Source organism: Martes martes, assembly GCF_963455335.1.
Source record: "Martes martes genome assembly, chromosome: 6".
Classification (NCBI taxonomy): Eukaryota; Metazoa; Chordata; class Mammalia; order Carnivora; family Mustelidae; genus Martes; species Martes martes.
The window spans coordinates 20,086,407-20,108,938 of record NC_137893.1 but is presented as its reverse complement, the minus strand read 5'-3'; the positions used below and the strand labels follow the sequence as shown (position 1 = coordinate 20,108,938).

Here is a 22,532-nt window from a genome sequence, read left to right as displayed (position 1 = left end):
AGACAGGTCTAAGACTGGCTCCAAAGTGTTCTGGGCTCTAGACGAGTGTCTGTGTTGAGGGCAGGTGCGGCTCAGTGGTCCACACAGACTGGAAAGCAGCTCCCAGTTGAAATACAGACTGTCCCACCAGGGCTCCCCCAGCTTGGGGTAGAAAGGGAGTGGCCATGGCCCCAAATCTTTTGAGCTCAGAGACACAGGCAGCTGGGGTTCCAGCACCACCTCCACTGAATCCCAAGCCTGCTTCACACAGTGGCAAAAGGGCTGGTCCATGATTTCTGCCTCTAGATCTGGAGAAATGGTGTGTCTGAAATCAAAGCACAGGCTGCTCTAGAGCCGAGATGGAAACCAGGGTCTCCAGAGAGATTTCTGTAGAGAGACGGTTTGGAGAGGCGGCGCGGACCAAAGTAATTGATCGATTCTCCAGTCTTGAACTCTCAGCTTCCTGCTTTGGTCCTCTACTTTTGAACTCCTTAATCACAACTCCCCTGGCAAAGACCTTGCCTTATTCTCCTCTGTGCTGGCAAGTCGGTGTTGCTGTAATCGCCCACAGGAGGGTTTGAATTGTTCATGGAAAGCAGAAAAGGCTCTCTCCCCCCTTCCCACCCTTCCCTCCCCCAGAATGTATATTTAATTGAAGTGTCATAAAAATTGGAATATTAGAATATTGTATAAATAAGAGGTAACTAGGGATACCTGGGTGGCTCAGTGGGTTAAGCCTCTGCCTTCAGCTCAGGTCATGATCTCAGGGTCCTGGGATCAAGCCCCACATTGGGATCTCTGCTCAACAGGGAGCCTGCTTCCCCCCCTTTCTCTGCCTGCCTCTCTGTCTACTTGTGATCTCTCTTTCTGTCAAATAAATAAATAAAATCTTTAAAAAAAATAAGAGGTAGCTTATAGGTATCAGAAGGTACTAATTTTAAAAATGTTAGCAAGGATATACATTTTCTTCAAAACATACAGGAAAATTAAAAGCAATTTTATTAAAACGTATTGGAGTTCAGGTCTATTTACATTGTTCAAGTATAAAGGTATTACAGAGTAAATTGTCTTCCATTACTAACACTTGTTAGTAATGATTATTTAAAAAATCTCTTTAGAATTCTTGAAGAAAATACTTAAGATTTTGCTAATAAAGAACATGTAAAGCTTAAAAGAAATACACTCTCTATAAGCATTCAAATAAAATGAATCCCTACCAAATATTTTTTAGGTCCTTCTGCATAATTTTGAGACTTTGTCACTCTAATATGATATGGGTAGCAAAATAACTTAGGACTGAACAAGTGACAGTTCTTATTAATTTTGTCTATACATAGACTTAGAATTATGTATAAACTCCATAGAAATAGGGAAGACCTTGAGGGTTTATCAAGTCCAGCCACCTTTCACAGGTCAAGAAATTTAATTTCCACAGATATGAAAAGAAGAAGAAGATATTCCTCAGAAGCCACCTATTTTTAATCCCTATGTCTACAAATCTTCCTTTAGGATTTTGACTCCCAGCAGCAGGTTTGCAAGACTGAGTTCCCCTTGACCTTCTATGTGTAGCTCTGAATTCTGGGGTTGTCACCATTGCCCTTTGTCTCTACCTGAGTTGTACCGTCCATAATTTCTCAAATTAATTTGACCTCACAAGCCCTCTCCATAGTTCTAATACAGCTGGTTCTGAATATGGAAACTGTAAATTTCCTGGAGACAAAAAATTTGTCCAATGGAGACCAAAGGACCATACATAGATACCTTGTACACAACTATTTCCCAGAATGAATAACCTTTAGAAAATTCTTAAATATACTGTCTTTGAGAATTTTTTGTTTGTTTGTTTTAGCTTTCGTTTCAATGTTCAGCCCTAATAAAACCTTAATATAAGTTAATTCTTGGTGAGTTAAATAATCACCTTAAAATTGAGCAATACTAGGCAATATCAGTTTTTCTGTTTATATTCATCCAAAATTGAATTTGCCAAGTGAAATTTGCTATAGGTGCTGAAGTCATTGGTGCTACAACTAAAATTTGAAAACAGGACATTATATGGATAGTGTTTGTGTTTATACCGCTTACTTAATCCATTACCTCTGTGCAAGTAAATAAGCAATGAAGTCATTTCTGCATCTCATTTCAGCAATAATTAAATTGCGTATTTATTCATTCAAGTATTTATTTGGCCAGGGATTCGGTAGGTAGGAAGCTATAACAATAAACAGGGAGCTTACATTTTATTGTGAGAGTGAGAAGAATCAGAAAACAAACAACTAAATAAATAAGAAAAAGGCACATAACCAAGTATTACAAACTGGTAATACTTCATGTAGGCTTCAAAGGAACCTCATGACAACCTTATCTTCACATGAGAGTTTTAAAGAGTTAAATGATACTACAAGAAAACTTGCTTTTGCGAATGGCTTATTAGCAGAATTTTAGTTCAGTGTGGAGTCTGATTATCATAAACCAGCAACAAAACCTTCAAGTTATGAATGTCATTTTGTAAAGCATGCTAATGTGAACAAGCATTCATTCTCTACATTAGTATAATTGAAGTGAAAACAAGGAAACAGATTAAATGTAGAAACAGACCTGAGGCTACATTTCTCTAATACTAACTCCAACGTCTGGTATCTGTTTTAGCACATCAGTGTCATCTGTCACATTGAATTAATGTTTTAATTGTGTTGGGGTTTTAGTTTATAGTTAATTTGTAATCTTGATTTTTTTTATAGTTGTGTAAGGGCTTTAAGCATGAGATATTTACACACTGTCCTACAAAAATATATTAACATCACTTATGTCAAAACTAGAGTTTCCTGATTTAATTTTCTTTTATAAGAATTGATAAAAGTACTGATAACCTTTAGTGTTGTTAAGATTATGAAAAAATACTTCATAGACCAGAGAAAGAATGAATTGGTATAACTTTTTGGGTTTGAAATCTGGCAGTACCCATTGATAATCAAAATGTTCACACCATTCAGTCCACTTTTGGGAAACCATTCATCAGAATAAAAGTACCTGCATGTATGGATATATGTGTAAGGGTGATCGTTGCAGTACTTCTGGCAATGCCAAAATAAAGAATCAAATTATTAGCAATTCAAACCTATCAATTATAAAATAAAAAATACTTCCAAACCAATTGGGCTTTATCCCAAAATTATAAAGTTTGTTGTTTTTTTTTCCACTTTATTCTTTTGTGACTATTCAGTAGAGTTTTCCAGTGACTACATGATGTGTGATAATAAGGTAGTTTTGATAGCTCATGAAATTTGTGTGTATGTGTTCTTGTGTTTTAAAATTTCCTTGGTTTTAAGTTATAATAAGGTAATTAGTGGTAAATATAATTCACATATCATATATAAAAGCTCTTTGGAGTCCTCAATATTTTTTCTTATAAATTTTTTGTTTTTATTTTAAAAATTACATCCAGAAATTTCTAACAATTCTTATTGCTAGTATTTGTGAGTCTAAGAGTTCTGTTTTCTTTCAATCAACTGACTTTTAGTTAATTGACTTCCTTTTTGGGAATTTCTAATAAAAATATTCTCTAAAATTATATTTACTAGAAAATATTTCAAGTACATTTATAAGTACAGAAATAATACAATGAAGAGGCTTATGCCAACAGCTCGATTCTAATCAATTTCTTTTATATTTGCTTCAGATATTTTTTTAGTTGATGATCTTTTAGAACAGTTTATGATTTACAGTAAAAATTGGAAACATAATAAAAAGAGTTCCCATGTATTCTGTACCAGTTTCCCTTATTATTGACATCTTGACATTAGTAGGAGACATATGTCACAATCAAGGAACCAACGCTGATATATTATTGTTTTGTACAGTCCATACTTTATTCATATTTTCTCAGTTTTTAACCTGATGTACCGTTTCTCTCTCTCTCTTTTTTTTTTTTTTTTTTTTTGTTCTAGGACCCTATCCAGGATACCACATTATGTTTTGTTTTCAAGTCTCTTTAGGTGTCTGTTGGTTGTGACAGTTTCCCAGACTTTCCTGGGTTTTAGTGACCATAACAGTTCTGAAGAATACTGGTGATATATTTTGTAGGATACTTGTCTAGCCAGAATTTGCCTTGTGTTTTTCTCATGGTTAGGTTACAGTTACGTGTTTTGGGGACAAAGAACACAAAGATGAAGTGTCGTGTTCATCATATCATATCAAGGTACCTGCTATCGATGATTTATACTCCTTGGTAACCTGGGTAAGGTTATACATACAGGTTTCTCCTATGTAGTTATCCTCTCCTCCTCCCCTTTCTATACTGTACTCTTTGGAAGAAAGTCTATATGCAGCTCACACTTGAAGGCTCCCCTTCATTGAAAGCAGAGTATCTACATAGATTATTTGGAATTCTTCTGCATGGCAGATTTGTCTCTTTTCCATTTGTTTGTTCGTTTATATCAGTACTACTCATGAATAATTATTTAATATGCTGAGTTATAATTTCTTTTTCATCTTGCCAAAATTAAAGTGGCCTATATTAACACTCTTCCAGAGCTGGTGAGGCAAAGACATACGTAACAACAACAACCAATAAAAATAACAATAATATCTGACAGCCCTTAAAATTCTACTCTGTCAACCACTGTGCTCAATATTTAATATTCATCACCTTCTTTCATTGTCACCATAAATTTATAAGGGCTTAACTACTCCATTTTTTAGGTGAGACAACTGAAGATCAGAGTGATTAATTTTATTTCCCAAAGTGATGCAAATTGTTAGTGGCAGAGCCGGTGTCTGAAGCCAGGACTGTGTGATTCCAAAACCATTTACTTAGACATTATACAAGGGATAACAGCAGTTGCTGGCAAGTGGAGGCTTGCTCTGGGCATTTTTCAGAACTCAGTAACAGCAACAAGCTTCCCTTAAGTTCTAGGGTTGCAAAGATTTGTGCAATGCAAATAAAGAGTAGGGCTTATGAGGGTTGTAGAAGGATATCTGTATGCAGACTTAATGCTCAAAATCTGAACACCGTTTACTGAGCATTTTCAGAAGGAGGCATATAAGGTCCGTTACAAGGAAGCCGAGATCAACTAGCCCAGGAAAGGGGATCACATACTACACAGAAGTAGGATAAATGATGAGAATTTAGGGAGGAATAAGGCAAAGATGTATTTCTCAGACATTTCTGGCAAAGTACATTATCATTTTCATACTGAGGACAGACTGGATATTGACATTTGACCTATACTCCCTTTTATTTGTAGTGAAGATATTTGCATTATGACAACTTGCATTTTTTTTTTTTTTAAAGACTGCAGTGATTAATTATTCGTGTCAACTTGACTGGACCTCAGAATGCATGGACATTTGGTCAAATATTATTCTGGCATGTCTGTGAGGCTGTTTGGGTGAGATGGACATTTGAATCAGTAGACCGAGCCAAGCAGATTTTCCTCCCTAATGTGGGTGACTCTCATCCAATCAGCTGAAGACCTAATACAATAAAAAAGGCTAAGAATGAACTCCAGTGTCTTAACTGCTCAGACCCCTGCCTCTCCCTGAATCGTCCTCATTGGGCCAGCCCAGGAGATGAGAGAATGCCTGTGGGGAAAGTACAGATGTGCTATACTGTGTTGGCTTGGCGCCCTCCCCCACATCTGCTGGCAAGAACAAGTCACCAGATTCTTTCCGGATGCGAGAGGGTTTAGCTCATAGAGGAGAAGAAAACATGCATCTGAGTAAACACGATGAGTCTTGGCCCCATAGAAACCTTGGATGAAGGAGAAGCAAACAGAGAATTAAAGTTAAATATTGGGACACGAAGCTGGGCTGGCTAAGCTGGCAAATTGCTTTAAGCAACAGTGCCTGATGGATCTGTTTCTGATTATGTGTGCAACGTGCTATATACAATCATGCTCAAGTGCTAGAATGGAAGACGAGACATTAACAATGGTTTGATTTATTGAAATAATATAATTATGAATACCTTTTTTCTTGTACTCTATTTTTCTATTATTCCTTTCTTTTTGTAATGAGAAGAGGAAAAATATAGTTCAGAATAAATAAACTAAAAGGGTTGCTTGAGTTAATGTTTGCCATATATTTATAGAATATCACCAGAGTCCGAGAAACATTTCATTCTAAACCCAAAATACAACTCATCCAAGAATATGTCCTGAGGACTCTTTTTCATTGAGTAATTTACCAAGAAATGAAAAAGCATTTTCATTGCGTGTACTTAAGAAATTAGAGAATTATAAACATACCCAGTATCTTATCTTGCTCTGTTTTAATGCCAGATAATTGGTAGATACCATTTACTTTAAGAAAGATAAGAAAAGTATTTGGAATTAAAATGAAGACTGAATCCACATCAACAGTATGTAAAAGGGTATAAAATTTTATTTTGAGCTATATGCATGCAGCCAGTATGCTCTTTCCCAACATTTGAGCCTTTTTTTTTTTTTTTTTTTTAGTGTTTGTTGCTTTATTGACCTAATAAGTTCCATTAACCAAGGTCATTAGAGTCAAAAGGTCCCCAGGTTTGAAAACAGAGAATATTGTACAGAGCATCTGGGTGGCTCAGTCATTGGACGTCTGCCTTCTGTTCAGGTCATGATCCCAGGGTCCTGGGATCGAGCCCCACATCAGGCTCCCTGCCTGGCAGGAAGCCTGCATTCCCTCTCCTACTCCCCCTGCTCTCATTGTTTCTCTGTCAAATAAAGAAATAAAATCTAAAAAGGAAGGAAGGAAGGTAGGAAGGAAGGAAGGAAGGAAGGGAGAGAGAGAAAGAAAGAAAGAGAAAGAAAAAGAAAACACAGAATATTGTTTTGCATATAAATAAGACTCAGCCCAGTGTAGAACATTTTTAGGAGGTAAGAATAATTAAAACTATCATTGGAGTGAACCAGTGGTACATGGAATAATAGTTATAGACTGTTGAAAATTAAAGATAATACATGATTCAGCACAGACTCGCCTCAGGACTGTTAAGGATGCTTTAATCAACTTTAAATTAGGTTGTAATTGTTAAACTTATTTTCTTTACCTTTTTTAGAGATTGTATTTCTCATTAAACAGAAACAAAGAACTCTGGTGAATAACTTGATACTCATTTAACTCTCAACTTAGTTTCTTAAATGTTTTTTGTTTTTTTCTGCCATATAAACTTCAGATTAAAATGTACATGTCAGCATTGTACTTAGCTTAAAAAATGGCATCAGCTTTAGATTTTGAAAGAATAACAATAAGTCATTTTGATAGAGTTGAAGCCACTGTATACTCTTCTCTGATCCCACCCCCTCCTCTGCCTACTCAAAAGTAACGGGCACTCTGAACTTGGGGCTTGTTATTTATATTATGTCTTTGTACTACTTTTTATATGTACACACATAAGAAGTATACATTGTTGTTTGGATTATTTTAAAACATTCAATGAATAGTACTATACTGTACAGTTATTTATGCAACGTTTTTTCCTCCACATTATTTTTATGATCTTTTTCTCAATGATATAAGTGATTTTATTTCACGAATAGTCATTACCATATAATATTCCTTTGTGAACATACCAAATATAGTTATCCATCTCCTATTAAATGCTATGTACAGCTGACCTTTAAACCACACGAGCGTTGGGGACATTGACAATCCCGACCCCAGCATAACTTTTGACTCCCAAAAGCTTAACTCTGAACAGCCTACTGTTGCCTGGGAGGCTTACTGATAACAGAAACAGTTAATTAATACATATTTTTTATGTTATATGTATTAATATCGTGTATTCTTACAATAAAGTAAGTTAGAAGAGAATGTTATTAGAAAATGACAAAGAAGAGGGGGAGGAGTCAAGATGGCGGAGAAGTAGCAGGCTGAGACGACATCGGGTAGCAGGAGATCAGCTAGATAGCTTATCTAACCATTGTGAACACCTACAAATCCAACGGGAAATCAAAGAGAAGAAGAGCAACAATCCCAGAAACAGAAAATCGATCACTTTCTGAAAGGTAGGACCTGCGGAGAAGTGAATCCAAAGCGACGGGAAGATAGACCCCGGGGGGAGGGGCCGGCACCCGGCAAGCGGCGGAGCGACGGAGCACAAAATCGGGACTTTTAAAAGTCGGCTCCACTGGGAGACATCGCTCCAGAGGCTAAACTGGGGGGAAACCCAGGCGGGGTCAGCATAACCCCAGGACCCGCAGGGTCACAGAAGGACCGGGGGTGTCTGAGTGCCGCAGAGCTCGCAGGTATTGGAGCGGGGAAGCCGGCTATAGCGACAAAGCCGAGGAGTGAGCTCTAAGCCCAGGGTTACCTTGTGCCGGCCGCAGGCTGGGTGGGCTCGGAGCGCGGCCGGAGGCCACAGAGACAAAAGCGACCCGGCGCTTTTCTCCAGCTCCAACAATTGACTGCTTTCCTCGAGGCGCGACCGCAAGCCAGGGAGGCGGGACTGTTGGGCGCTTTGCTCTGAGAGCGCACTGAGGAGCGGAACCCCAAGCTCTCGGCTCCTCCGGGCCGAGAGATTGGGAGGCCGCCATCTTCATTCCCGTCCTCCGGAACTCTACGGAAAGCGCTCAGGGAACAAAAGCTCCCGAAAGCAAACCCGAGCGGATTCCTTAGCCCGGCCCCTGGCAAGGGCGGTGCAATTCCGCCTGCGGCAAGGACACTTGAAAATCACTACAACAGGCCCCTCCCCCAGAAGATCAACAAGAAACCGATCCAAAACCAACTTCAGTCACCAAGAACAGCGGAATTCCACAGCAGGAGAAAGCAAATCCTACCTGGACAAAATGACAAGGCGGAAAAACTCACCTCAAAAAAAAGAACAAGAGGCCGTACCGAAGGCTGGAGACCTAATCAATACAGACATAGGTAGCATGACAGATCTAGAGTTCAGAATGACAATTCTCAAGGTTCTAGCCGGGCTCGAAAAAGGCATAGAAGATATTAGAGAAACCCTCTCCGGAGAGATAAAAGCCCTTTCTGGAGAAATAAAAGAACTAAAATCTAACCAAGTTGAAATCAAAAAAGCTATTCATGAGGTGCAATCAAAAATGGAAGCTCTCACTGCCAGGATAAATGAGGCAGAAGAAAGAATTAGTGACATAGAAGACCAAATGACAGAGAATAAAGAAGCTGAGCAAAAGAGAGACAAACAACTACTGGACCACGAGGAGAGGATTCGAGAGATAAGTGACACCATAAGACGACACAACATTAGAATAATTGGGATTCCAGAAGAAGAAGAAAGAGAGAGGGGAGCAGAAGGTATATTGGAGACAATTATTGGAGAGAATTTCCCTAATATGGCAAAGGGAACAAACATCAGAATCCAGGAGATGCTAAGAACGCCCCTCAAAATCAATAAAAATAGGTCCACACCTCGTCACCTGATAGTAAAATTTACAAGTCTTAGCGACAAAGAGAAAATCCTGAAAGCAGCCCGGGAAAAGAAGTCTGTAACATACAAGGGTAAAAACATTAGATTGGCAGCGTACTTATCCACAGAGACCTGGCAGGCCAGAAAGAACTGGCATGACATATTCAGAGCACTAAACGAGAAAAACATGCAGCCAAGAATACTATATCCGGCTAGGCTATCATTGAAAATAGAAGGAGAGATAAAGAGCTTCCAGGACAAACAAAAGCTGAAAGAATTTGCAAACACCAAACCAGCTCTACAGGAAATATTGAAAGGGGTCCTCTAAGCAAAGAGAGACCCTAAAAGTAGTAGATCAGAAAGAAGCAGAAACAATATACAGTAACAATCACCTTACAGGCAATACAATGGCACTAAATTCATATCTCTCAATAGTTACCCTGAATGTTAATGGGCTAAATGCCCCAATCAAAAGACACAGGGTATCAGAATGGATAAAAAAACAAAACCCATCAATATGCTGCCTACAAGAAACTCATTTTAGACCCGAAGACACCTCCAGATTTAAAGTGAGGGGGTGGAAAACAATGTACCATGCTAATGGACATCAGAAGAAAGCTGGGGTGGCAATCCTTATATCAGATCAATTAGATTTTAAGCCAAAGACTATAATAAGAGATGAGGAAGGACACTATATCATACTCAAAGGGTCTGTCCAACAAGAAGATCTAACAATCTTAAATATCTATGCCCCTAACATGGGAGCAGCCAACTATATAAACCAATTAATAACAAAATCAAAGAAATACATCGACAGTAATACAATAATAGCAGGGGACTTTAACACTCCCCTCACTGAAATGGACAGATCATCTAAGCAAAAGATCAACAAGGAAATAAAGGCCTTAAATGACACACTGGACCAGATGGACATCACAGATATCTTCAGAACATTCCATCCCAAAGCAACAGAATATACATTCTTCTCTAGTGCACATGGAACATTCTCCAGAATAGACCACATCCTGGGTCATAAATCAGGTCTCAATCGGTACCAAAAGATCGAGATCATTCCCTGCATATTTTCAGACCACAATGCTCTGAAGCTCGAACTCAATCACAAGAGGAAATTTGGAAAGAACGCAAATACATGGAGACTAAACAGCATCCTTCTAAAAAATGAATGGGTCAACCAGGAAATTAAAGAAGAATTGAAAAAATTCATGGAAACAAATGATAATGAAAACACAACAGTTCAAAATCTGTGGGACACAACAAAGGCAGTCCTGAGAGGAAAATATATAGCAGTGCAAGCCTTTCTCAAGAAACAAGAAAGGTCTCAAATACACAACCTAACCCTACACCTAAAGGAGCTGGAGAGAGAACAACAAAGAAAGCCTAAACCCAGCAGGAGAAGAGAAATCATAAAGATCAGAGCAGAAATCAATGAAATAGAAACTAAAAAAACAATAGAACAAATCAACAAAACTAGGAGCTGGTTCTTTGAAAGAATTAATAAGATTGATAAGCCCCTGGCCAGACTTATCAAAAAGAAAAGAGAAAGGACGCAAATAAATAAAATCATGAATGAAAGAGGAGAGATCACAACCGACACCAAAGAAATACAAACAATTATAAGAACATACTACGAGCAACTCTATGGCAACAAATTTGACAACCTGGAAGAAATGGATACATTTCTAGAGATGTATAAACTACCACAACTGAACCAGGAAGAAATAGATAACCTGAACAGACCCATAACCAGTAAGGAGATTGAAACAGTCATCAAAAATCTTCAAACAAACAAAAGTCCAGGACCAGACGGCTTCCCAGGGAAATTCTACCAAACATTTAAAGAAGAATTAATTCCTATTCTCCTGAAACTGTTCCAAAAAATAGAAATGGAAGGAAAACTTCCAAACTCATTCTATGAGGCCAGCATCACCTTGATCCCAAAACCAGACAAGGATCCCACCAAAAAAGAGAATTACAGACCAATATCCTTGATGAACACAGATGCGAAAATTCTCACCAAAATACTGGCCAATAGGATCCAACAGTACATTAAAAGGATTATTCACCACGACCAAGTGGGATTTATTCCAGGGATGCAAGGTTGGTTCAACATCCGCAAATCCATCAATGTGATACAATACATTAATAAAAGAAAGAGTAAGAACCATATGATACTCTCAATAGATGCTGAAATGTGTTTGACAAAGTGCAGCATCCCTTCCTGATTAAAACTCTTCAAAGTGTAGGGATAGAAGGCACATACCTCAATATTATCAAAGCCATCTATGAAAAACCCACCGCAAATATCATTCTCAATGGAGAAAAACTGAAAGCTTTTCCGCTAAGGTCAGGAGCACGGCAGGGATGTCCGTTATCACCACTGCTGTTCAATATAGTACTAGAAGTCCTAGCCTCAGCAATCAGACAACAAAAAGAAATTAAAGGCATCCAAATCGGCAAAGAAGAAGTCAAACTATCACTCTTTGCAGATGATATGATACTATATGTGGAAAACCCAAAAGGCTCCACTCCAAAACTGCTAGAACTTATACAGGAATTCAGTAAAGTGTCAGGATATAAAGTCAATGCACAGAAATCAGTCGCATTTCTTTACACTAACAACAAGACAGAAGAAAGAGAAATTGAGGAGTCAGTCCCATTTACAATCGTACCCAAAACCATAAGATACCTAGGAATAAATCTAACCAAAGAGGCAAAGAATCTATACTCAGAAAACTATAAAGTACTCATGAAAGAAATTGAGGAAGACACAAAGAAATGGAAAAATATTCCATGCTCATGGATTGGAAGAACAAATATTGTGAAAATGTCTATTCTACCTAAAGCAATCTACACATTTAATGCAATCCCTATCAAAATCCCATCCATTTTTTTTAAAGAAATAGAACAAATAATCCTAAAATTTATATGGAACCAGAAAAGACCTCGAATAGCCAAAGGAATATTGAAAAAGAAAGCCAAAGTCGGTGGCATCACAATTCCAGACTTCAAGCTCTATTACAAAGCTGTCATCATCAAGACAGTATGGTACTGGCACAAAAACGGACATATAGATCAATGGAACAGAATAGAGAGCCCAGAAATAGACCCTCAACTCTATGGTCAACTAATCTTCGACAAAGCAGGAAAGAATATCCAATGGAAAAAAGACAGCCTCTTCAACAAATGGTGCTGGGAAAATTGGACAGCCACATGCAGAAAAATGAAATTGGACTATTTCCTTACACCACACACGAAAATAGACTCAAAGTGGATGAAGGACCTCAATGTGCGAAAGGAATCTATCAAAATCCTTGAGGACAATGCAGGCAGCAACCTCTTTGACCTCAACCGCAGCAACTTCTTCCTAGGAACATCGCCAAAGGCAACAGAAGCAAGGGCAAAAATGAACTATTGGGATTTCATCAAGATCAAAAGCTTTTGCACAGCAAAGGAAACAGTAAACAAAACCAAAAGACAACTGACAGAATGGGAGAAGATATTTGCAAACGACATATCAGATAAAGGGCTCGTATCCAAAATCTATAAAGAGCTTATCAAACTCAATACCCAAAGAACAAATAATCCAGTCAAGAAATGGGCAGAGGACATGAACAGACATTTCTGCAAGGAAGACATCCAGATGGCCAACAGACACATGAAAAAATGCTCCACATCACTCGGCATCAGGGAAATACAAATCAAAACCACAATGAGATACCACCTCACACCAGTCAGAATGGCTAAAATTAACAAGTCAAGAAATGACAGATGCTGGCGAGGATGCGGAGAGAGGGGAACCCTCCTACACTGTTGGTGGGAATGCAAGCTGGTGCAACCACTCTGGAAAACAGTGTGGAGGTTCCTCAAAAAACTGAAAATAGAGCTACCCTACGACCCAGCAATTGCACTCCTGGGTATATATCCTAAAGATACAAACGTGGTGTTCCGAAGGGGCACGTGCACCCGAATGTTTATAGCAGCAATGTCCACAATAGCCCAACTGTGGAAAGCGCCTAGATGTCCATCAACAGATGAATGGATAAAGAAGATGTGGTATATATACACAATGGAATACTATGCAGCCATCAAAAGACATGAAATCTTGCCATTTGCGACGACGTGGATGGAACTAGAGGGTATCATGCTTAGCGAAATAAGTCAATCGGAGAAATATAACTATCATATGATCTCTTTGATATGAGGAAGGGGAGATGCAAGGTGGGGGGGTTTGGGGGGAGGTAGGAAAAGAAAAAATGAAAAGATGGGATTGGGAGGGAGACAAACCATAAAAGACTCAATCTCAAGAAACAGACTGAGGGTTGCGGGGGGGAAGGGGGACGGGAGAGGGTGGTGGGGAAATGGACATTGGGGAGGGTATGGGCTATGATGAGTGCTGTGAAATGTGTAAACCAGATGATTCACAGACCTGTACCCCTGGGGATAAAAATACATTATATGTTTATTAAAATAAAAAATTAAAAAAAAAAAAAGAAAATGACAAAGAAGAGAAAATACATTTACAGTACTTTACTGCATTTATTAAAAAAAACAAACAAACACAAGTCTACCTGTAAGTGAACCCACATAGCTATAACCCTTGTTTAAGGGTCAGCTGTAGATTGTTTCAAATTTTCTTTCTTTTTCTTTCTAAATGGTGCTAAATGAATAGTTTAGTTGGATTTCTTTGTGAAAATGCAGGAGAATATCACTAGGGCATGTACTTTAATGGGGAATTATTGGTAAATCACTCTCCAAAGGTCAATAAAGATGATCCCACCAGCAGTGTCTGTGAAAGCCAATTGCTCCATAATTAGATGCTATCAGATGTTTAAATTTTTACCAAACTAGCAGGAGAGAAATGATGTCTTCTTTTGTTTTAATTTTCTTCCTCCGGATTGCTCGTGAATTAGAACCTCTTTCTCCACAGTCACTGACAATTTGAATTTCTTCCCCTGTGCATTGACTCTTCTCAGCCTTTCCTCATTTGTTTATTTGATTGCTTTTTCCTAATGATTTGTGGAAGTTATTTATAAATTTCAGGTACTGAGGTTTCTTACTTATATGTGCATTGAATAAATTGTTTCAGCTTGAGGTTTCTCTTTCAATCTTCTTTACAGGGCCTTTTGTCATATACAAATTGTGTCCAAGGTTTTAGAAACATTCTGTACGGTCTTCTAAAATTTTAAGTTTTTCCTTTTCAAATTTTGTTCATGAATGAATAGATTGTTGTGTGCAATGTGTACAATGTGAGATATAATTAACTTTTCCCATGTAGTTGATTGTCCCAGCACTGTACACTGAACGAAATATTTCTCCGCTGATTGGCAATGCAATGCTTATCATTTATCAGGATTCCTCCCTGAGTGAATTTCTTCTGGCCATCTATGTAACAGGTTGGGATGTCCCGAAGCAGTGCTGAGATGGAGTTCAGTCTGCAGGATATTTATTAGGGATGGGCACCTGTGGAAGGAGGAGGAGAAAGTAAGATGAAGCAGATGGCAAGTCAATCTGCGATACAGAGCCAGGAAAGCCTCAGCCAACCCTACGGGGGCTCCGGATATCCAAAGCTCTAAAAATTGTCCCATGGCTGAAAAGCTCTGATTTTTATATCCTCCATGATCAGACCTTGGATGTGGGCCACTCGGGGAAGGCAGGCCTCTGCTGAGGCAAATCCTGAAGCAACTGACCCTGGAAGATGTCTGCCCGCAGCGTTGGAAGTGAAGGGAGGCGTGGCTTCTGGAAAAAGGCAGATTGCATGGCACGTCTTGGACTCTGCCACGTTATTCCATTCCATTGGCTTATTACTCTATCTTTATAGCGAGAACTAATCCCTAGTAAACCAAATCTCCCTCCCTGATAATTTTTCATCAAAATGAAACTATTTAAGAGTGCGTTGGTGGCTCAGTTTGTTAAGTGTCTGCCTTCGGCTTATATCAGGATCCTAGTGTCCTGGGATGGAGTCCCGGGGATTTTATTTTCTTTGGCTGTTTCTAAAGCTTTATTGTTTCTAAAGCTTTATTTTATTTTCTTTGGCTGTTTCTAAAGCTTTATTGCGGATATGTTAGAACACTCTTGATCTAAATGTTCATTTTGTATCTGCAAACTGTGTTGAGCTTTGTCGGTTCTAACAATTTGTCCATAGATTGTTTCCTATCTTCTCGGTGAATTTATATCACCTTCAGGGTAAACCCTCCCCCCCCTTTTTTTGCGCCTAATTTCATTTATCAATTCTTTTACTTTAAATTTCTTGTCTTATTGTAATAGCTAACATTTCCAGTATAATATTAAATAGAAACATTGTTTATTTTTTCGTTTTAAAAGGAGTGCTTCCAAAATTTCATCATTAACTTTTACTTTAAATTTAGGTGTTTCATAGGTGATTTTTTATCTTTATAGAGCCATCTCTAGTCACTGTTTACAGGGTTTTCTTCATGAGTGAGTGTTGTGCAGTATTGTACACTTAGCAACATCTTCTGAGATGATCCTGTGGATTTTTTCTTTTGCCACCATCATGTTGTGTTTTATGTTATTAAATTTTTTGATGTTGTGCCCTGCATTCCTGGGTTACAACCAAGCTGCTTAAGATTCATCTTGCTCTTTTTAACTTTTATATTCAAGTTTTATATAGCATGTTTGCTTCTGTTCACAAGTGAGATTGGCCTGTATGATTTTTATCTTGTGCATTCTCTGCTTCTAGCTTCAAGTTATTCTAGTCCTACAAAATGAGGCACTTAAACTATTTTTAAAATTCTTTGAAACAGTTTGTTGTGATAGGAAGTATTATTTTTTTCTTTGCTGCTTGACAAAAGAAATGTGTAGAAACAGGGAGAGCCTAGAGGTTTTGCAGGGGAGAATGAGGTCATTGGGGACAAGAGATTTGGTTATCAATTTAATTGATTCAATGGTTATTAGTTTGGGTTTCTGATTTTTCTTTTTTTTTTTTTTTTAAAGATTTTATTTATTTATTTGTCAGAGAGAGACAGAGAGAGAGAGCAAGCACTGGCAGATGGAGGCAGAGGGAGAAGCAGGCTCCCTGACCAGCAAGGAGCCCAATGTGGGACTCGATCCCAGGACGCCGGGATCATGACCTGAGCCGAAGGCAGCTGCTTAACCAACTGAGCCACCCAGGCGTCCCGGGTTTCTGATTTTTCTTGAGCAGGTTTCACAATTTGCATTTTTATAGATAATTATTTTGCCCTCATTTTCAAATTACACACAAATTTTTTAATCTTTAAAAATTTTAAAAATTGTGTCTTCCTTTCATTGATGTTTTGTCATTTTTCCTTGATCAGTATCTATAATATTTGTCTCTGTTAGTTTTTAAAAGATAATATCAAATTTGTTGAATCAATCGTTATTTATTAATTTTTGTTCTTATTTTTGTTTCTTTGTTATCTCTATTGTTCTTTTGCTAGCTGCTTGAGTTAAATGTTGAAATCATTTTTTAAATCTTTCTTAATTAAAAAATATATACTTAAAGATAAATATGTTCTATTTGGACTGCTTTCAATATAAGTACATGATTTTATAGGTTTATAGGTTTAAATTCGATTTTAAATGCTTTTTCATGACCAATATGATTTGACCTTTATCAAGCAACTTACTCAGATTTGTGCATTTAAGTTCTCAACCATATGTGCTTTCAAAAAGAACTATTGTGGATTAGCGATATTGCATACTAGATTCAATGGTTATGAGAGGTTAAAATCTGGGAGTTATGTGCTTGATGCCACACAATTATGAGTTAGGTAAATACTAATGTGTTAATTAAAATTATTCTCTTTAGGGGCACCTGAGTGGCTCAGTCAGCAAAGCGTCTGACTCTTGAATTTGCCTTAGGTCATGATCTCAGGGTTGTGAGATGGGGCCCTGCCTCAGGCTCCACGCTCAGCAGGGAATCTGCTTGGGATTCTCTCTCTATCCCTCTGCTCCTCTCCACCCAAGTAAGTAAATACATCTTTAAAAAAATAAAATAAATAAAATTGTTCTCTTTATTGTATGACAATATGGCAACCAGTTATACATAACCATTGTGCTGGCTAATGATGGTCGTTTTTCAGGGGAAGTACTCTGTTAACAATGTTAGAAACGTGGCATGAACTCTTGGTGTTTCCAAAACATTAGAAACTTATTTGGCCTTAATTTTTTACACATGTGAATTAGACAGTCAGTCCTGCTTAATTATCTCATGATCTACTATTTTTAATTATCTCAATACCTCCATGCAAAGGAAGGAACATACATGTTTTTGCAAGTAAAATAGAAGGCAAAAACAAGTTTCTACAGGTTATTATAAATTTCGTAATTTAGAAGACTTTATGTTGTTTTATAATTTATATCATGTATCATATATGTATTATATAATATATATCTGAGTATTATATAATATGTATTACATAATTCATATGATAAATTTCATGGATTTAATATCATTTATCGAACAAGGTGTTGTCTTGCTACTGCTCATTTGTAAAAAGTTATCACCAAACATCTGTGGATTAGGTATAGTTTTTTTTTTTTTTAATTTAATTTTATTTTTTTATTTGACAGAGAGAGAGATCACAAGTAGGCAGAGAGGCAGGCAGAGAGAGAGGGGGAAGCAGGCTCCCCGCTAAGCAGAGAGCCCAAAGTGGGGCTCGATCCCAGGACCCTGAGATCATGACCCGAGCTGAAGGCAGTGGCTTAACCCAATGAGCCACCCAGGCGTCCCAAGTTTTTAGACTTAAATTCCAGACTTCATTCAGATTTTGTCAGCTTTTCCACCAATGTCCCTTTTCTGTTCCAGGATCTAATCCAAGAAACCATGTTGCATTCAGGTTCATGCCTCCTTAGTCTCCTTCTGTTGGTGGCAGTCTCTCAGTCTTGAATTATTTTTCTCGCTTCCCTTCTCCTTCCTTCCTTCTCTCCCTCTTTCCCTCCTTCTCTCCTTCCCTCCTTCCTTCTCTCCTTTCTTCCTGCAGGTCCCTGATAATTCTGAGAAATATTGTTTAAGGCAGGTATTTTGTACAACATCCCTCGACTTGAGTTCACCTAATGTTTTCTCATGATTAGACTGCAGTTAGGTGATAGAATATTTTGATTTTATTTTTTTTATCGTAATAAACTATATATAGAAATAATATCATGGCTCTAGGTCCTTTTCTTTCATCAGAGTTTAATTTAAAACTAATTATAACTCTTCAGTGTAAATTGTTTGATCTGGATAGTAACCAAGAATTGAAGATGACATTTGAAAATTCATTCATTTGCTTGATTTTGGATATAAGCTAATAAATGTCCTGAGATCTCTTGTGAATTTAATTTCTCTAATACTAGTGGTATTAAAACAAAATACACAAAACTTTTTAGAAGTTCATTGCCTTACCCCCTGTAAGGAATATTTTTGTCCATCCATTCTAAACTCGATAAGTTAATATGCAAGCAGCAAGTCCATTTGTCATATCCAGAACTTCAAATATTTATTGATATACATTGATATGAAAATATTTAGGAAAGAGAAATTGCTATTTAACTAATAACTTTGCAGAATTTCAAAAAGTTGCTAGTGTAATAGGGGTTCTGTGTTTTAATTGCCAAGATACAACCTTATAAAGTAGATGTATAATTTTTGAAATGATCTTCTTTTTTCCTATTTTTTGTTTGTTCTGATTAAAACTTAATTTTATGACTATCATATATTACAAAAATCGTGCTTGTATTTGACACGTTTGGATTTGTATCTAACTTTCTAGTAATTCATTTTTATTTTACTTTATGAAAGTGTCAGATTGGAAAAAAGTGATTCTTTAACAAAAACAATTTGAGAAACACTGGTCTAGATTTGATCTCATCTACTACATTACAAATAAAACTTTAATGACAATATTTTTTACTTCCAAGATTCATATCTATTTGTTCTTGTTTTCACTTCTGCTTTTTCTTAAAAACTGAAGTTCTACTTTAAAGGAATTTTGAGCTTTATTCTGTCTTTAAATATCTAACACAAATTAATTTTATGATTTTTTTCAGACTTTCATAAAGTAATTTTGTAAGCTACTTGTTGATTTAAAAAATAAGCATCAGATATTTTGAAATATTAGTTTTCAAGTCTTGTTTTGAGTAAAAAAGTTGCAATGTGTTTGCTTTTTCCATTTTCTTCTATTTCTTATTTTTCTTGCTCATTCTTGTCCTCTGTTGACATTTCTCTGGCTTTGAGTTTTATGATTGCATCCCTCCAGCCCCCCAGGCTGCTAGTCCAGAATCAGGTCCTGTAAGTACATCTGTGATCCTCCACTGTCATGGATAATGGGATTGTGATGATCCTGGTATCAAACAAATGGGCAACTGAGTTTATCTCCTGAAACTATGCTTTTTGCATTTTGGGGGGTCAGTGTTTTTCTACAAACCACAGCATATTATTTCCAGTAACTCTTGAGGTCCTGGCTTCAAGCAGATTTGGGCTCTGGTTTCCTACCACTTCAAACTCCACCTACCCAGAACACCTTCAACTTTTTCTATCCAGGAAAGCCAAATGCCTGGCCCCAACAGCCTACTTCTTGATGAGAAGCCAAATTGGTCTCTGCCTTCTGTTCTGCTCATCATTTTAGGTTTTTGTTCTATTCTGGACATTGGAGAAGTTTTGAGTCTGGAATTCCTATTTTATATCCATCATCACTATGACAACAACAAAGAAAATTAGACCAAAGTTTGAATTTATAGATCCATTTTGACAAGGAGTCTTCAAAGTTTCTCACCTCAAATGTTTTATTGGGAAAGTACAATTTCAACTGTATCAGGTCAGCATTTAATACATTTTTAAGGTTTCTCCAGTCATACAAACATCATCTCTAGTGGTACCTCTTCAGAATTTCCATTGTTTGGTCTGTGATGGTAAATTTAAATAGAAAAAAAAAATTCTTGCTCCAGATATCGAAACTTAAATGAACTAAAGCCTTACCTCAAATTCTGTCTCAATTTATCCTTCTCCCCTTTCAGTAACTGAGATAATGCCATGTGAAAAAACACAGCATCATAGGAATTCATTAAGTGCCCATTCCTCTCAGTCATATCAGAAAAGTAGCAAAATACATTACCCTTTTTACACTGAAGTTTGCTTTCAATTATTAGTAACCTTTTGCTGCTGGCCCATATCACATCATTAATGGTTTTCAATTTTTTCCTCTTTCCATGCCCCTATATTTGGGGCTGCATACCCAAACTTAAAGATACTTGAAGTAGGGCTAGCCAACTAGAATTTTCCTTGTGAATGAGTTACATTACTCCTAACATGATACTTTCCTCTTTAAATATTAACAGGTCTAAAAGTGACAGGTTCATTATTTGTGTTTTATGATAGAGGTCATTTTCCATGGCAAAGCATCCTAAACCTATCTTTTATCTATTTTTCTGTTCCTTCAGTGATTCTCCTTTTCAGTTAGAGGTCCCGTATCCTCTCCCTTAGCCAACTTCCGATCACCCTCGTCTTCTGTTCATCTTCCCAAGGAGAGGAAGAGAGATGACTTTCTTTCCAGGGGAGACTTTCTTTCTTTGAGGGGTAACAGCCAGTCCATGGAGCGATCAGAAGACACACAACATGCATCAATAAAGTTCTCTGTCTGATATAGGTACAGTTCATGGTGCTGCAAAACAATCGTAATAGTAACATCAAAGGTGACTAATCACCAGTCACCATAAGAAATAAAATAAAAATGAAAACATTTGAAACATTGCAAGATGGCTATGTAGTGGAAAGGGAGGTGGGTGGGGGGATGGGGTAACTTGGTGATGGGCAATGAGGAGGACACGTGATGTGATAAGCACGGGGTGTTATGCATACTTAATGAATCATTGACCGTTATATCAAAACTAAAGATGTAAAAAAAAAAAGAGAAATATTGCAAGAATTACCAAAGAATTACCAAAATGTGACAGACACAAAGTGAGCAAATACTGTTAGAAAATGGAGCTTGCTTGATACAAAGTTACCATGAACCTTGAATTTGTAAAATATGCCATATCTGTGAAGCATAATAAAAAAAAGGAATGTCTGTATGACATTTTTATGCCTTTTTTTTTTTACAGTCTTATTCTTCCATTAACATCTGTCACAATGACTTGTTTTCATATATCTTCTCTGTAACCTATTTTGTGTAATGTCCAGTTATCTGGCCACTGGGGAGTTTTTTTTTTTTTTTTTTCCTTTTTTTGGTACAGCCTAGAGCATATGAGAGGTCTATGTTCTGAATCTAATTTGCATGTGGATATATTAATCTTATGTGGCAGCAGTGGCTTTCGTCCTATAACTCTTTCTCCTGAGCTATGTGATTAGAAAGAGAATTAAGAAGACTTTATTCCCATCATAATGCCAGGCCTTAAATTGAACAGGATGTGCCAATACCTTGGAGCCATAACTGTAAAATCTTCGCATGCAGAGATTAGTGTGAAAATACGACACATCTGGAACAGGAGAGTGAGTAATCTGTTATTCTGTTACTAAAAAATAGTGTTAAATTCCTTTTTGGTACTGGCTACTTATTTTATATAGCTGAATATGAAATGTAAAATGTAAGAAACAATCACCTAATTTACAGAGTCCATAAGAACCCGTTGTCATCTCTTCATTTGGAAACCTTATTATCATGATTTTAGCATATCAGTGGAAGTTTATGTAGACAACATTAGGACGTCACTTTTCTGTAGCTCTTCTAGATGGGTAAGTGGCTCTCCAGCTGTCAAGGGTTGAATGTGATTGCTAGAAACAATACAGGCATAAAAGTAAGAATTAGGAAACCTTCAACACATAATAAATTTGCAGACACTTCCCTTGAATGTTGATTTAGAAAAGAAAATAATTTAAGTAATTCATTAAATCAACACTTACCTATATACGAGAATTATGTTTGGTGAAGGACTCTTCTCCATCTAGGGGGATACGAAATAGAAAGTGGATTAGATCATTCAGACTGAGAACTCCCTGCTTGGAGCACTAGCCATATGCTCTGGGGTTTGGTGTCAAGTTACTTTGTAATTCAGGCTGGAGCTGCCTCTTTAAATGCACGGCTAGTCTTTATTTTCAGACAACATATTGCTCATTAGTCTTTCTTCAGATACAGTCTTGGTGTTCATTTCTTCTTTGGCTGCTGAGCTCTGCATTCCGTGGCACCGATTATGGGATGGGTGACCTTAATTGTCCCCTGCA

At 37.3% G+C, this 22,532-nt stretch overlaps 1 long non-coding RNA gene across 1 annotated transcript; it reads right to left on the bottom strand.

Annotated features, from left to right (window-relative positions):
• Window positions 1–20,031: 20,031 nt before the first annotated feature.
• On the bottom strand, window positions 20,032–22,298 carry LOC308344822. The gene is made up of 3 exons (XR_013967014.1): window positions 22,215–22,298; window positions 21,914–22,085; window positions 20,032–20,973 (listed from the first exon to the last, which is right to left on the bottom strand). It is a non-coding gene; the product is annotated as an uncharacterized lncRNA (long non-coding RNA).
• Between the last annotated feature and the right edge of the window lie 234 nt (window positions 22,299–22,532).